General features: G+C 49.2%; 1 protein-coding gene and 1 long non-coding RNA gene across 7 annotated transcripts in view; both read left to right on the forward strand.

Annotated features, from left to right (window-relative positions):
- Positions 1-14,535, forward strand: part of HPSE2 (heparanase 2 (inactive)) — a 277,720-nt gene that overhangs the window by 91,621 nt on the left and 171,564 nt on the right. The gene's annotated exons all lie outside the window — the stretch shown is intronic.
- LOC115655351 lies at positions 1,573-13,859 on the forward strand. Its single transcript, XR_004001368.1, has 3 exons — positions 1,573-1,716; positions 8,387-8,389; positions 13,849-13,859. It is a non-coding gene; the product is annotated as an uncharacterized LOC115655351 (long non-coding RNA).

Below are 14,535 nucleotides of genomic sequence, written 5' to 3' on the forward strand. Positions count from 1 at the left end.
TGACTTCCTGTTACTCCTTCTGGCTTAAGAAGAAGGAGCAGGCCAGTCAGGAGATCTGGTGTTCCACTAATTGGGGCCCAGAGGTGTCATTGTCTGAGCTGGGCTTCAAGGAGTCCTAGTTCTAGCTGATGCCAGTTAGGTGGTGGGTTGGCATGTGGTGATGCCCAGGAACCTGTGGATCCAGCTTCAAGACCTACAGATTATGGACACCCACCCTGTCTCAAGTGACAAGTTTCACCTCCACACTGTTTTGGAAATCAATATTCTAAATCACATATTTCTAAACATGTTTTCCCTACAAACATCCCACAATAACCGGTTAGTCTTAGCTTTTGGTAGAGATCCCACGTGATCCTTTTTGGTGAAATATTGAGAAGATAAGTTCATGGAGGATAGGTTAATCAATGGCTATTAGCCCAGAGGGGCAGGGATGGTGTCCCTAGCCTGTTTGCCAGAAGCTGGGAATGGGCAACAGGGGACGGATCACTTGCTGATTCCCTGTTCTGTTCATTCCCTCTGGAGCATCTGGCATTGGCCACTGTCGGCAGACAGGATACTGAGCTAGATGGACCTTTAGTCTGACCCAGTATGGCTGTTGGTATGTTCTTATGACATAGAGGTAGTGTCTGCCACAACATGTCACAGAGGTCAGCGGACAGGAAGTCTTATTCTGTTGTCGTTTCACTGGGCTGCCATTGCAATGGCCTGCATGTGTCTGTGAAAACAGGGAGTTGGTTTGAAGTCCTCGTGCATCCTGAGTAGCACAGGCACTGACCAAGTCAGGAAGCAACTGCTCTGATTAAAAATGAGCTGCTATCTCTGCTCTACAGGATCTCTGCTGCTTAATCCCTGTGTCTAAGGCCTGGTTGGAAGAATTGGTTTTTGAGCTGTATTAAGGCTGGAAGTCATACAATGAAACAAATTTCCTTTAATAAATTCTAACAGCTTTTTCCTAGCATTTTAGCAGAATTATTTGTCCTACATTTCCCTTGTCACGTTGAGCATTCCCAGACCATCATTTAAAAAAGATTGGTAATTTGGCCCTTAATTTTGGCACCTGTGATTATTTTAAAGCTATGAGCTGTGTTCTGTGGTTTTACTGCTGTGTAACTCAATTCCCTTTAAGGACCTAAATGCCACCATTAATGGCAAATTGGCCTCTATTCCAAATAAAGCTATTTATTACGTTTATTTGTTTAATCTTTATTAGGGAATCTTTGTCAGGTTGCCGAACAGCTACGGGGAATGGATTTCCTGGGAGGTTCACAGGCAGCGTTTAAAAGCCCTTCCCTGTCACTGGTGGTGTGAGTGGGAGGGTTTGGGTTAGCATAGCATGCTGCAGGTTCTAGATGGCTACAGCTTTAGATTGTAGGCAATCAGGCCTATATAGTCTTATCATCCTCCCATTGTTATGCTTATAAGAAGCACATGGGATCTTTTTGAGGGGAAAAGGCAACAGACCGTGTTTATTGAGATACAACAATTAGCATATGCATTCTCTCTCACACACACACACACACACACACACACACACACACACACACACACACACACACACACACACACACACACACTGTCCCACCAGTCGATGTTATAGTTACCAGTCCAGACTCCGGATCAAGCTAGTGGCCGGCGAGGTTGATCACGGGTAGGGAGGAGCCGGGTTCTGTCGATCGCGACACGATGCTCCGGGGAAGTCTGGGCAGGACGAACCCAGTGTTCCATGGCAAGGCCCCTGTTTATATAGTGATTTTCCTGCACCGGGACCAGGGAGTTCTGCACTGTGGTGCTGTAATCAATCGTTGTTTGACGAGGGCTTGTTTTCTGAAATTGTCCTTCTCAGCCTTTATCTTGTTCTTTCCTCAAGTCTCTCAGGGAGTTACCCCGGGCTGGGTTTGATCACGGCTCTCTTGTCTCCACTGATAGGTGCCTGTCTCCTCTTTAGGGTCGTCAATCTGCCCTCCTCTGACACTCCAACAGGAGCCTGTTGCAGTCTCCTGGCGCCCTTTCTCCCTAGAACATCTGGTTCAGCGATGGCCTTCACACTTGTCTCTTAACACACCCATTCCTCATTCACACACAAACCACAATTCATTTCCACAGAACGTTTTGAACAGGAGCATCAAGTTGCAATGCAGAAGAAAACAATCGTGGCATTCTTTTATTTATTTTAAAATGCTAAACCTACAACAAATTAGTGACCCTAAAAAGGCCTGTTACTGCCTTGAAATCAGCCCAGACACAGATTCCGGCTGATACATCTCTACCCATTGGCCCATTAGGCCATTCCTTTCCCCTATTCAAAAAGGGTGGCTGGCAGGATACAATCAAGTCATACACCAATACATTTAATACATGCTAGAATACAGATATTACCACCTGACCCCTACGTGCTACATTATTCTTCTTTATCCTTCATTCTAAATTATATAAAATACAAACATAATATCCTACTGCTACACCATGCCCACCTACAGAGACCAGCAGTGCAGACCTAAAAATAAAGTGCTCCCTCTTCCTAACTTCTGTGGTATCAAGGCCTCTGAGCTTTCAGCAGTCCAACTGATGACTTCACAGAAACATCTCCTTTTAGACCCCTTCCTTCTGGGGCTGCATTTCACTTCTCCATCATGATTTTTGTGGCTGAAAATTTACCTATTGATCTCCACTGAATTCTCTTCTCCACTTTGTTGACCCCTTTCCTCATGGACATAAATCATCCATTTCTGCTTTGTTTGCTAACGTTTGTTTTTATTGGGTCGGTAGGGCAAGGGTTCAATGAGAGGAGCGAAGGGATAGAGGAAATCACAGATATGGATTAGAGTCATGAGCATGTATGGTTCAGGTAGCTCCTTTTTTTCAGTCCAAAGTAGGTGTATGTGTTGAAATAAAATTGTTCCACCTGATCAGATCTCACAAGCTAATCAAAGGTGAATCAGTACTCAGATGAGCGAGTGGCCTCTTGGGGATAACCCAAGTGCTGCTCATGGTTCTTCTTCATTCAACCCGGTACTGACCCCAGTGTAGGGGCTCTGTGATACTATGGGGCTGTCTTTCAGATGAGTTGTAAAGTTTGAGGCCCTGATTACTTGTGGTCACTAAAGATCTCCTAGAACTTTTTGTAAGTGGTCAGGTGGTAATATCTGTATTCTAGCCAAGGTCTAATTTGGGTACTTACACTTGGCCTTGCTAAATCTTCTTCCAGCATGGGACCGCGCACGCATTCTAGGTCTTAGAAAATCGCCAGTTGTACATGTGCAGTAGTGCTTGCTGCTAAAATCTCGGAATGTTCCACCTGCTTTGGGTATGTTCCAGTTCCATACAGCCTCCTTTGTGCCAGCCACACACAGCATGCTCCTGGGCCCTGCTACCTTTCCCACAGGGTAGGACCAGAACTACAGTTCAGAACACAGTTTCCTATGTCTGTGGCTTAGGGGATGGTGTGCTCAGCTAGGAGCCGGGGGGGCTGGGGCAGGAAAGAATTATTTCCCCCCATTTTACAGCTTTCTAATATGGCAGACGCAAGTCTCAGACACTTAGACACTCTTCCAGTGAGAGTAAATGTGCCAAGTCTATGTCACTGGTTGTGGCGTCTTCACTTCCCAGCACAGACTAGAACTCAGGATTCCCAAGTCCCAACATTCCCCATCAGTCTACCAAATAGCTGTGTAAGTCACAGGCAAAATGTGTGTCATGCACAGGTGCTGACTTCTAGTTTTCCCTGAGAGTGCACCACCCCCGCTCCACCCCGAGGCCCTGCCACCACTCCACCCCTTCCCCCAAGGACCTTGCTCCACCTATTCCTATCCTGCTCCGTCCCCTCCCCTGAGGCACTGCTCTCTCTCCACCTCTTCCTGTCCCTGCTCCACCCTCTCCCCAAGGCCCCCTCACGCTCGCTGCTCTCTGCCCTCCCGCAAGCCCCTCCCTGAGCTGCCAAACTACTGTTTGGCACCGATCAAGTGTTTGGCAGCGTCGCTGAACAGTTGTTTGGCAGTGCCTCTGATTAGCTGATCGGTGGCACCCCCAAACAGCTGTGGCTGGGTGCTGAGCATCCACTGTGTTGTTTGTTTTTTCAGTGGGGGCTCCAGCCCTGGAGCACCCACAGAGTTGGTTCCTATGGTGTCCTGTGCCCGTGTAATGATTATTCCACATAAAGTTGCGCAGCCTCTAATTGCTGCCAGCTTCTCTGTTAGCTCATGTGATAAAGCTCTCTGCTGTGGTTCTAAAGGTCCTGAGTTCATGCTCTGTTAATGACCTGCATGAGTGGTCATATGGTTGCAGCAGAGAGCATTTCTATTTCTGCCATTTTCTGTGTTTAACAAAAAAGAAAAAGAGAAGAGAAGAAAAAAAAACCTTAGATACTGCCTGCAAAACCCTGTGTTAAAAGAACATTAAGGTTGCAAAGTCAATCAATCAAAAGTCAGAAAATACCAGGACTCCTGTGCAATCGGAATTCAGTCCCTTTTGTGCATGCAGTGCAATACTCTTTAATTACATGATCACGTGCCATTTGCTCTGCAGGACCCTGCTTAATTCCTTGCATGGAATGAGACAGGATTGCAAGAATGTTTTGGTGTGTTTAAGGCTCTGGATTGGTACCTAGCAGAGCTGGGTTCTAATCATGGTTCTGTCACAGACTTCCTGCGTGATGCTGCACAAGACTATCGCAATGCCTCTGTAGGAGGAGGCAGGATTTAGCTTGCATGGGCAAGCTTTATTCTGGCTTTTCCTAGCTTTGGAGTGAGAGACTTTTCAACCTAAGGGGTCTTTAACATAGTTTATTTGTATGTAAAGTGTATATACACAAACTCACCTGCATACATACTAATGTAGGGAAAGGATAAAAACCTCTTATTTACCCCAGATTGTTTCCTTCTGTGTCTGTTCCAGAGTCCATGAATGAGACTGCCTGTTTTAATGTTCAAACATTCTAGCTTCAAGGGCTCTCTGTGTCCAATTAAACAGTAGCATATCTCTGGAATATTAACACATTAAAAGCAATATACTTCCAGCAAAGAAATCTGATCTTAATTGGCCCCGGAATATTTTATTTTCAAAACTGAACTGTGAACTGTAAAGTTTCTTTTTTTAAGACTAAAGAAAGCATTACATTCTTAGAGCGAAGTTGGTCCAAGAGACAAGAAAAAATTGACTCTTGGGAGCTTACCTGTCAATCTTCCATTTTCCAGTCTTTTGCCCAGAAACAAGCACAGGAACTAATTGACTTCTATCCCTTTCTGTCTCTTTCCCCCCACCCCTTAACATGGTGACTTAAATTAAAACAAAGATAAAATTCCAAGGGAAGCTGGCATTAATCAAGGTTTGCATTAAATTAAATTAAGTGCTTTTTATTGAACTCAGCAGGATTAGTTATTAGAACCAGAAGGCCTTTCCCAACCAGTGTAAAAAAGCAAACAATGACTCATACTGTGGCATAGATTTTATTGGGAAATTAAAAGGCTCGTATTCTCTCTCTTTCTTTCTCTCTCTCTCTCTCTTTAACTTCAGACAAACACATGTAAACACGAGCAGAGGATGGAAAGCTCTGGAGAGCCAATGTTCCTAGGCCTTCGGTCTGAAATGCGTGTCTTCATTCCTGAGTATTGAGGATAGTTCTGGCCATGAGGGAAGATGGCAGAATGATGTTGTTTATGCAGAACTAGTGTTTCCAAGAGTGTGTCTTGTACTCCTGATGTTCAGACAATTCATACTTCATAAAAAGCCCAATCCTGTGAGGTGCTGAGTTGGTGGGATCTGAGGGTGCTCGGCACCTTTCAAGCAAGTTATTTTTACCCCAGGACTGGCACACCTATCACTAGACTGGGGGGGGGGGCATAGAGCTGGGGACCTACAGGTGTGAGAAAGGTGCTTGTGTCTTTTCCTTATCCCACAGCTTTCCAGCTTCCCTTCGATTCCTAGGCAGCCACGTGCTCTTCCTCTCTCCCAGCACGTAGCCTGCTTCTCCTTGTTCTACTGTCTTCCCGCTCTGCAGATATGCACAAACCATGGGGTCCAACTGATGCTGCTCCTGTATCCACTCCCTGCTCCTCTTTCATTGCCAGTGAATGTCACCCCCGTGAAGAGGGCTGGCCAAAGCTACACCCGTAAGTGTGTGTACAGGCCATCTGCTGGTCCTCCGCACAAGGGCAATTCAGCCTAACTGTCCCTCTATTACCACACAGTGGCTTACAGAGCATCCCCGACTGTTTCCCATAGTCCATAACATGACCATGGGCCCAGTTCATTGAGAACACAGCTGGCTGGGAGAGAGACAATCCAGACAGAACCAGCACAAGGACAGTAACAGGGTTCAAGAGGTGGGTAGGTGGCAACTGCTAATGGAACAGGGACAACACTCCAGTTTGGCAGACTCTCTGAGGATGCAGGACTGTCAGCCCTTCAGAATTGGGTGGTCTAGTGCTCTCCATGTGCGCTGGAAACCCAGGCTTTACGCATGCCTCCTGGTTTGTAGTGACTTGCCCCCAAGAGTTGCTGTACAGCTTTGCATGCTGTGTCTGGGATGCCCCATCTTCCTTCCAGCAGCATGTTCAGTCTGTGGCTGTAGCCATCTCACTTTATTCCTGCCCCTCTGATTCAATCTGCGGGGGCTTCGTAAGAACAATTTCCCAGTGGTGATTCTTGTAGCCAGGTGCATGCAGATTTATTTCTAGAGGTAAATGAAAGAGGAAGAGGGGAAATCGATAGCTGAGTGGTTGTAGGCCTCTCTGTTGAGCCACAGTATGACTGTGGGATTGCCAATGGTCCCGTATTTTTTCATCTCTTACAACAAGATTGGGAGTTGCCGAGTGCTGCAAAAAGCAGCAAGAAACACCCCTGGCCAATGGAGACGAGTCCTGCTTACTGTTCCTGATGATGATGATGATGATGATAAGGGGCTACGAAGACAGCCCCTTGATTTTGAAGCACAGTGTTGGCAGCCCTCAGTCTGAGTGTTGCAGTTGTGATATACCAGCTGTTAGCCTGAAAGGGCGTGGGGTTCAGTTCTTTATGTCTCACTGCTCTGGCGTTGGCACCAATGACCTAGAGGACGTGACGCATGAACTGAGAGTTGTTCGGTGGTCAGTCCACATCACTATACAGATTGTGTCAAAGCATCCAGGTCTGGGGCAGAGGCAGATTGAAGAACTGGTTATAGAGAGGGTTAGGGCCAGACCCTACTCTGTGCTGGTGGCATGGTGCTCGGCTACCCTATGTAAGAGAATCCTTGGAAGCTGCAGACCCACCATAGCAGTTCCTGTATTATGACACACCTGTCCCTGTGGCCGATGCAAAGGCATAGCTGGGAAAAGGAGGCACGGCGAGGACTTCCATGTGCTGTAGTGATCCCCAGCTGTAATGGCCATTTGGGGCTGCTGGCAGCCAGTTCACATCAGAACAGCCCTTAAGTCTTGAGGGGCCAGCCCAGGCTGGCTCCAGCACACAGGCTTCACAAGACTCCTTTGTACGTCCACCTCCTCCAAATGTCTGTACACGGAGCTGAGGGCAGTCGCTGAGCAGTATCACGATATGGGCTGCCTTGTGTCTGTATCTGACTTCAGGGAATTAAGAGCTGATTCTCTGTTGAGGTACAAATTGGAACAGCTAATTCCTTCTGTGGGTTAATTGGCAGAGTTTGCGATATGTGCATGAAACGCAGTGCAATCTAGGGCAGAATAACGCTGATCAGGAACTCTAGTTAATTTTACGTTTGACTCTTTTCCACTCCTCATTCAAGTTCAGGTTTAAGGTGCAGCATTCCTTTCTTGTAGCCATTTGCTTTTATTTGCAAAGGACGTGTGTGCACCCCAGAGACAAAGGAAGTGTGTATGTGTGTGCGGCCCGAGAGTCCTGAACCTAGGAGAAATTAGTTAAAAATTAATCAGTGGGTACCAATAGGTTAAAACCTTCTGGGCTCTGAAAAAGCTCTAATTTCCCCTTCCCAGATCTGAGGATGAGGAGACAGATTAATATACTGCAGCTTTCAGACCAAATCCTCAGAATGCCTTCTTAGAATCAAGTCAATAAGCCATAGGTTTTCAAGTTTCCAAATTCCAAATATACTTTGTATATTTTCAATACTTCAATGAGCCTATTCTGAAACATGTAATAAATATTTAAGGAAAACTCCATTGATTATTTATAATACCTTAGATTGCTAAATAAACATTTACTGAATATAAATATCTATATTAAAGCAAAACTTTTCACAGTAATTTTTAGAAATGCAATTTAACTCTCTTAACATCAACTTGTTTAGTAGGAAATCTCTCCCGACACATTTTTTCATAGGTTATAAGGCTAGAAGGGACCATTATGATCATTGTCTAGTCTGACCTCCTGCGCAGCACAGGTCCGTAGATCCTCACCCAGCAATTTCTGTGTCAAGCCCGTAACTTCTGGTTGAGCTAGAGCAGAGCTTTTAGAAGGATTTCCCATCTTGATTTGAAAACTTGAAGTGCTGGAGAATCAACCATGTCCCTGTGTCATTCATTCCAATGCTTAATGACTCACCTTTAAAAAGATGCATCTTTAGTCTAGTCTGAATTTGTCTAGCTTTAGCTTCCGGTCCTTGGATCTTGTTCCACCTCTGTTTGCTAAATCAAAGTGCTATATACTGTCAGAAATGTCTTCCCCATGCAGGTACTTGTAGATCATGGTCAAGTCACTGCCTAACTTTCTCTTGGGTAAACTAAATAGAGTGGACTTCATAAGTCTCTCTATGAGGCAAGTGTAGACCATATCTTCCTAGGAGTGAAACCGTTTCCCATTATGTTGGTGCCAATGTACCCATGTAATACCAATAGAAATCCCTGGTTTTCTGTCCCAAATAGATATTAATCAGTTAGCACAGGTGGGGCAAGTGAGTTTTCAGTTTGTCAGTTAACTACATGAGCATATAAACTGTGGAATACTTGCTGCCTTCACTTGTCTAGCAAGAGCCATCAGCAGGAGGCAGGATCTGACTCTTGCAGCTAAGGTCCTGGTGGATATGGCCAGACTGTGCTAATGATTTCACTCTTCTAGATTTAAAGAAGTGAGTAAAATATGCTTCTGCTTTAGCAATTTCATTTCCAGCTTGAGGAAAATCGGATTGCTTAACAGAAAATACATTGTGGCAAATGGATGATGGTCTTAAGGGAGCTTGATTGTACCTGCCTCCACGTTCCATTGTCTCCACAACACCCATACTGGGTGCTATGGAAACATGCCTGTATAAATAATAACTGGGTTGTGTCTCACTGAGAATTGCTGTTTCTTCCTACAGGGAGAAAAGAGAATCTTGCAGATAATGCCCTGCCCTGGGATTCAGGAGTTTAGTTCCCAGCTCTGCCCCAGATATCCCCTTTGGCAGCTGATGCAATCTCTGAGTATCAATCCTTACCTGTGAAATGGGAACAATAAAGTTCCCCACCTCACGTGGGTGTGTGAGGAAACGTGCATTAAAGGTTGTGAGGTATGCCACTCCCTTGGTGATACAGCCAGATGAACACTGCCCAGATAGGTATTGTAAGTCCTGTATGATGTAGTTCAGGGCACAGAAAACACAGCACAGTGTATTAATAACTCGAGATGGTCAGTGTTGTTTAATAAACTCTTTCCTTAAGTGGTCAAATTCATCAAAGTAGCTTTCTTACAATATCCGAGGGGGAGCCGTGTTAGTCTGGATCTGTAAAAAGCAAGAGAGTCCTGTGGCACCTTATAGACTAACAGACGTATTGGAGCATGAGCGTCCGTGGGTGGATACCCACTTCATCAGATGCATGTCTTTGCTGCTTTTTCTTACAATAAATACACCTGGCCTTTGCAGATGGTCAGCTGCTAACATCAGTCAGGGATCCATAGGATTTTGCCTTTCAGGTGCCCACCACAAGACGTGCCATGGTCTCTGCCAGGGATAACTATCATATTTTGGTTTTTGCGGTGGCAATCTGTCACAAAGTACTTTCCTCTTTGGGCAGGCATTTGTCTTTAGCATTAGTTTATGCAGATTGATTCAATAGTGGAGATTAACTTGAAGAATCAGCTACTGAATCCTCTTCTCTCCCCTTTTATTTCTACTATTTCAAATATTGGTTCCTTCCAAATGTTTTTAATGTTACATATGTATTTTTAAAAGCTCAGTTTTCCTTAGCACTCAATGCAACTCCCCAAACCTAGAATTCCCCAAAACCTGAATGACTTTCCCCAAATAATATAACTTTAATAGTAAAACTCTTTAACCAAATGTCACCATTAAAATTACAGGGCTACAAACATTATCACTTACAATCTAACTTCTATAAACAAATTCAGCTGAAATAAAACAAGAATGAATCTCAGACACACAGGAGTCATTTATCCACCTCTCTAGGTTTTCTCTACTTGCATACTTTGTCACTTTTAATTTACTGTGTCCTTATGCAGGTCCAGGCTGTGGGTTGATAGGGAAAACCCCAAGACTTATTTAAAGTTCTCTGTCTTTGTGTGCATTGTTCTTGATGCATCCCTCTTACGAAGAAATTACTGTAGTCTGGGTTGATTTCAATCCTCCTGCCCCCTCCATAGCTGCTTCAGAGCTTCTCCTGAAGTTCTTCAGGAAGACGTGGTCAGCTGGAAGGTATTCCTGTACATAAAACAAAGTCAGCTTATGTTGGTTCCTAAAAACCTTAGCCCCGGACGGAGTTTCTTTTAGGTTCAAATATGAGTCAGAACTTTTGTGTTAAAAAAGCTTCCGTCTGTCATGGCTAAATACTTTGCTCCGCTGTTTGTTTGCTCTTCACTTTTACCATATACCTGCTTCCCAAATGTCTCAATCCATCTCCTGTTTGAGTCGAGCCTGCTTGAGACTGTAACTTTCTTTTCTTTCTGATAATTTCTCTTCCAAGGACTAGTTTTATCTGATTTAATTCTTTGATTGCTGGAAGCTTCTGGAACAGAGGTTCTTCTTCGAGTGATTGCTCATATCCATTCCAGTTAGGTGTACGCGCCGCGCGTGCACATTCGTCGGAAAACTTTTACCCTAGCAACTCAGTGGGCCGGCAGGTCGCCCCCTAGAGTGGCGCCACCATGGCGCTCCATATATACTCCTGCCGGCCCACCCACTCCTCAGTTCCTTCTTACCGCCCGTGTCGGTCGTTGGAACAGTGGAGCGCGGCTTAGCTGACCTCCACTTCCCTAGCTACTCGTTTTCTCGTATATAATTATGCAGTTATAACACTTTTATATATATATATTTGTATGGTTATACGTGTTTTCCTTGCTAACATGGTTAGTTTAGTTAGCGGGGTTCAGGAAGTAGCCCCTTCCATGAGCCCAGTGCCGGAGCCATGCATGGCTCACCAGATTTTCAAAAGGGGCCCGGCTTACCAGAAGCCGCGGCCGAAGAGAGATCTACATGACTCCTGTTTGAAGAATCACACTTGACAGATAAGTGCCCCATTTGCAAGGCTTTTAAGCCGAGAACAAAAAGGTGCGGGACTTTCACTTGCCCCTCCACCTTGGGCGCGGAGCGATGTTCAAGCGGCGGGCAGAAGCGCCTCCTCGGCACCGGACCCCGCCGGTACCACCAAGGCCTTCCGGCACCGACCGTCGCCGGCACCGATGTCGACTCGGCACCGTTCCCTTCTTCCGAGGTCGAGAGAGTCTACGATTCCTGCTGGTGCCTGGCGGCTCCCCGGCACGCGCCGTGGTTGAGCCCCCTGCTCCCGCTACTTCCGTGCCACCTGCATCGCAGCCAGAGAGCTCGCCTCAGTTGCGTTATCCGGCCTGCAGAGGCACCGATGACTTCGGCTCCGTCGATTCCAGTCCCCCAGGACCAGGGAATCCGGTGCCTGGCAGCTCCCCGGCTCGCGCCGTGGTAGAGCTTACTGCTCCTGCTGCTTCTGTGCCAGCTGCACCACAGCTAGACAGCTCGTCTAAGATGGCTCGCCCGGCGCCGACGACGTCGGCACCGTCGATCCCGGTCCCACGAGGGCCGTAGAATCCGGTGCCTGACGGCTCCCCGGCACGCGCCGTGGTTGAGCGTATTGCTCCTGCTGCTTCCGTGCCAGCGGCACCGCAGCCAGAGAGCTCGTCTAGTCGGATCGCCAGGCGCTGACACCTACTACGGCACCGATGACGTCGTCACCGTCGATCCCGGTCCCATAAGGGCCGTAGAATCCGGTGCCTGACGGCTCCCCGGCACGCGCCGTGGTTGAGCGTATTGCTCCTGCTGCTTCCGTGCCAGCGGCACCGCAGCCAGAGAGCTCGTCTAGTCGGATCGCCCGGCGCCGACGCCTGCTACGGCACCGATGACGTCGTCACCGTCGATCCCGGTCCCACAAGGGCCGTGGAATCCGGTGCCTGACGGCTCCCCGGCACGCGCCGTGGTTGAGCGTATTGCTCCTGCTGCTTCCGTGCCAGCGGCACTGCAGCCAGAGGGCTCGTCTACGTCGGATCGCCCGGCACCGACACCTGCTGCGGCACCGATGGCGTCGGCACCGTCGATCCCGGTCCCACACGGGCCGTAGAATCCGGTGCCTGACGGCTCCCCGGCACGCGCCGTGGTTGAGCGTTTTGCTCCGGCTGCTTCCGTGCCAACGGCACCGCAGCCTGAGGGCTCGTCTACGTCGGATCGCCCGGCACCGACACCTGCTGCGGCACCGATGGCGTCGGCACCGTCGATCCCGGTCCCACACGGGCCGTAGAATCCGGTGCCTGACGGCTCCCCGGCACGCGCCGTGGTTGAGCGTATTGCTCCGGCTGCTTCCGTGCCAACGGCACCGCAGCCAGAGAGCTCGTCTACGTCGGATCGCCCGGCACCGACACCTGCTGCGGCACCGATGACGTCGGCACCGTCGATCCCGGTCCCGCAAGGGCCATAGTATCCGGTGCCTGACAGCTCCCCGGCACGCGCCGTGGTCGAGCTACTTCTCCGGCTGCTTCCGTGCCCACGGCACCGCGGCCAGAGAGCTAGTCTAAGTCGGATCGCCCGGCACCGACACCTGCTTCGGCACCGTCGATCCCGGTCCCGCAAGGGCCGTAGAATCCGGTGCCCGACGGCTCCCCGGCACGCGCCGTGGTTGAGCGTATTACTCCCGCTGCTTCAGTGCTGACGGCACCCCAGCCAGACGGCTTATCTAACTCGGTTCTCCCGGCACCGGCACCTACCGAAGCTCTGATGACCTCGGTACCATGGATCCCGGCCCCACGAGGGCCGTCGAATCCGGTGCCTGACAGCTCCCCAGTACGCACTGTGGTTGAGCCTGCTGTTCCCTGCGCGCCGGAGATGTTACCAACGGCGAGGGCTCTCAGTGCCATGACGGAGTCAGTGCTGCCTGACCCGGGCACCGCCGGTACGGGTAATACAGTCTCTTCAAGGGACTGTCCCCTGTCAGTACAGCAGAGCGGCACCGTCTATGATCACGGTCCCGCAGACGCTCCAAGTCCTGTCGGCACGCCGGACACCACTGGCAGTCCCGGTACTGTTTTCCTCGGTACTGGTCACACTCACTGCACCGGTCGGTATCCCGTTCGCCGACCCGCTATCGGCACCGTTCCGACATCTGGCACCGGGGCAGGTACCTTGACTCCTGTAGCTCTTCTCCGAGCCTCGAGATCTCGGTCGACCTCCCGACACCGTTCTGGTTGCGGGTCTGGATCTCGTTCCAGGTACCGATACGCCTCCCGATGCCGGTCCCCGGTGCCGAGTTGGGCAAGGTCCGAGTGAGTCAGGGACTCGGCCCGTGCCCTCTTTTAGTACCTCCATGGCCGTCCGGACACGCATCCGTGTCACCCCATATGCGCGGATTTTATGCTCAGGACCACGATCCTGATATCATGGCCAGCGGGCGCCAGCCCCGAAGCGGAAAGAGCCTTGGCGAATGCAAGGTGTACTCTGCAGGGGCCCTGCACCTCTAGGTAGCGAAGCAACAAGCCTTGCTTAGCTGCGATAATTATAGCACCTGGGTGGAGGAGTTTCTCCCTCGAACCTCCCACCTAGAGTTCGCTGCCGTCTTGGAGGACGGGGGAAAGAATTTACCCTTTGTTGGTAAAGGCATCTTCGCGGCAGAGACAGCCCCAGACTGCGAAGCCTGCTGGACAATAGGGTCCTAATGCGTCTCAGCATGTATACGCCTGCGACCAAACGCAGGCCTTTATGGCCCCAGCCGCCATACTCTGTGCCTAGCCAGAGGCAGAACTCTGGAAAACGGCAAGGCCAAGGTGGTCGCAGACAAACGTCAGGCCCCCTAAAAAGCCAAAGTCGAGGTCCCTCGCAATTACCACTGGGACCAAAGACGGACCTTCCAAGGTTCACCGGAAGGCGGTGTACCAGTCGCAGGACGGGATCCTGATCCCGCTTTCTCCTGGCATGGCCCCAGTTACTTTTAGGTCGCTGGGTCCTGCGCACGATGGAGCATAGGTACCACCTTAAAATTGCTCCAGCCCTGTCCCCCTTCAGCGGACGAAAGGGGCTAGGGGTTTTACTCCCGTTATGCCCTAGTCCCCCACTCGACCACAGGTCAGACCTTCCTGGTCCTGCATGGACTCAACCGGTTTGGGATAAGGTTGAAGTTC

Source organism: Gopherus evgoodei, chromosome 7 (genome assembly GCF_007399415.2).
Source record: "Gopherus evgoodei ecotype Sinaloan lineage chromosome 7, rGopEvg1_v1.p, whole genome shotgun sequence".
NCBI lineage: Eukaryota > Metazoa > Chordata > Testudines > Testudinidae > Gopherus > Gopherus evgoodei.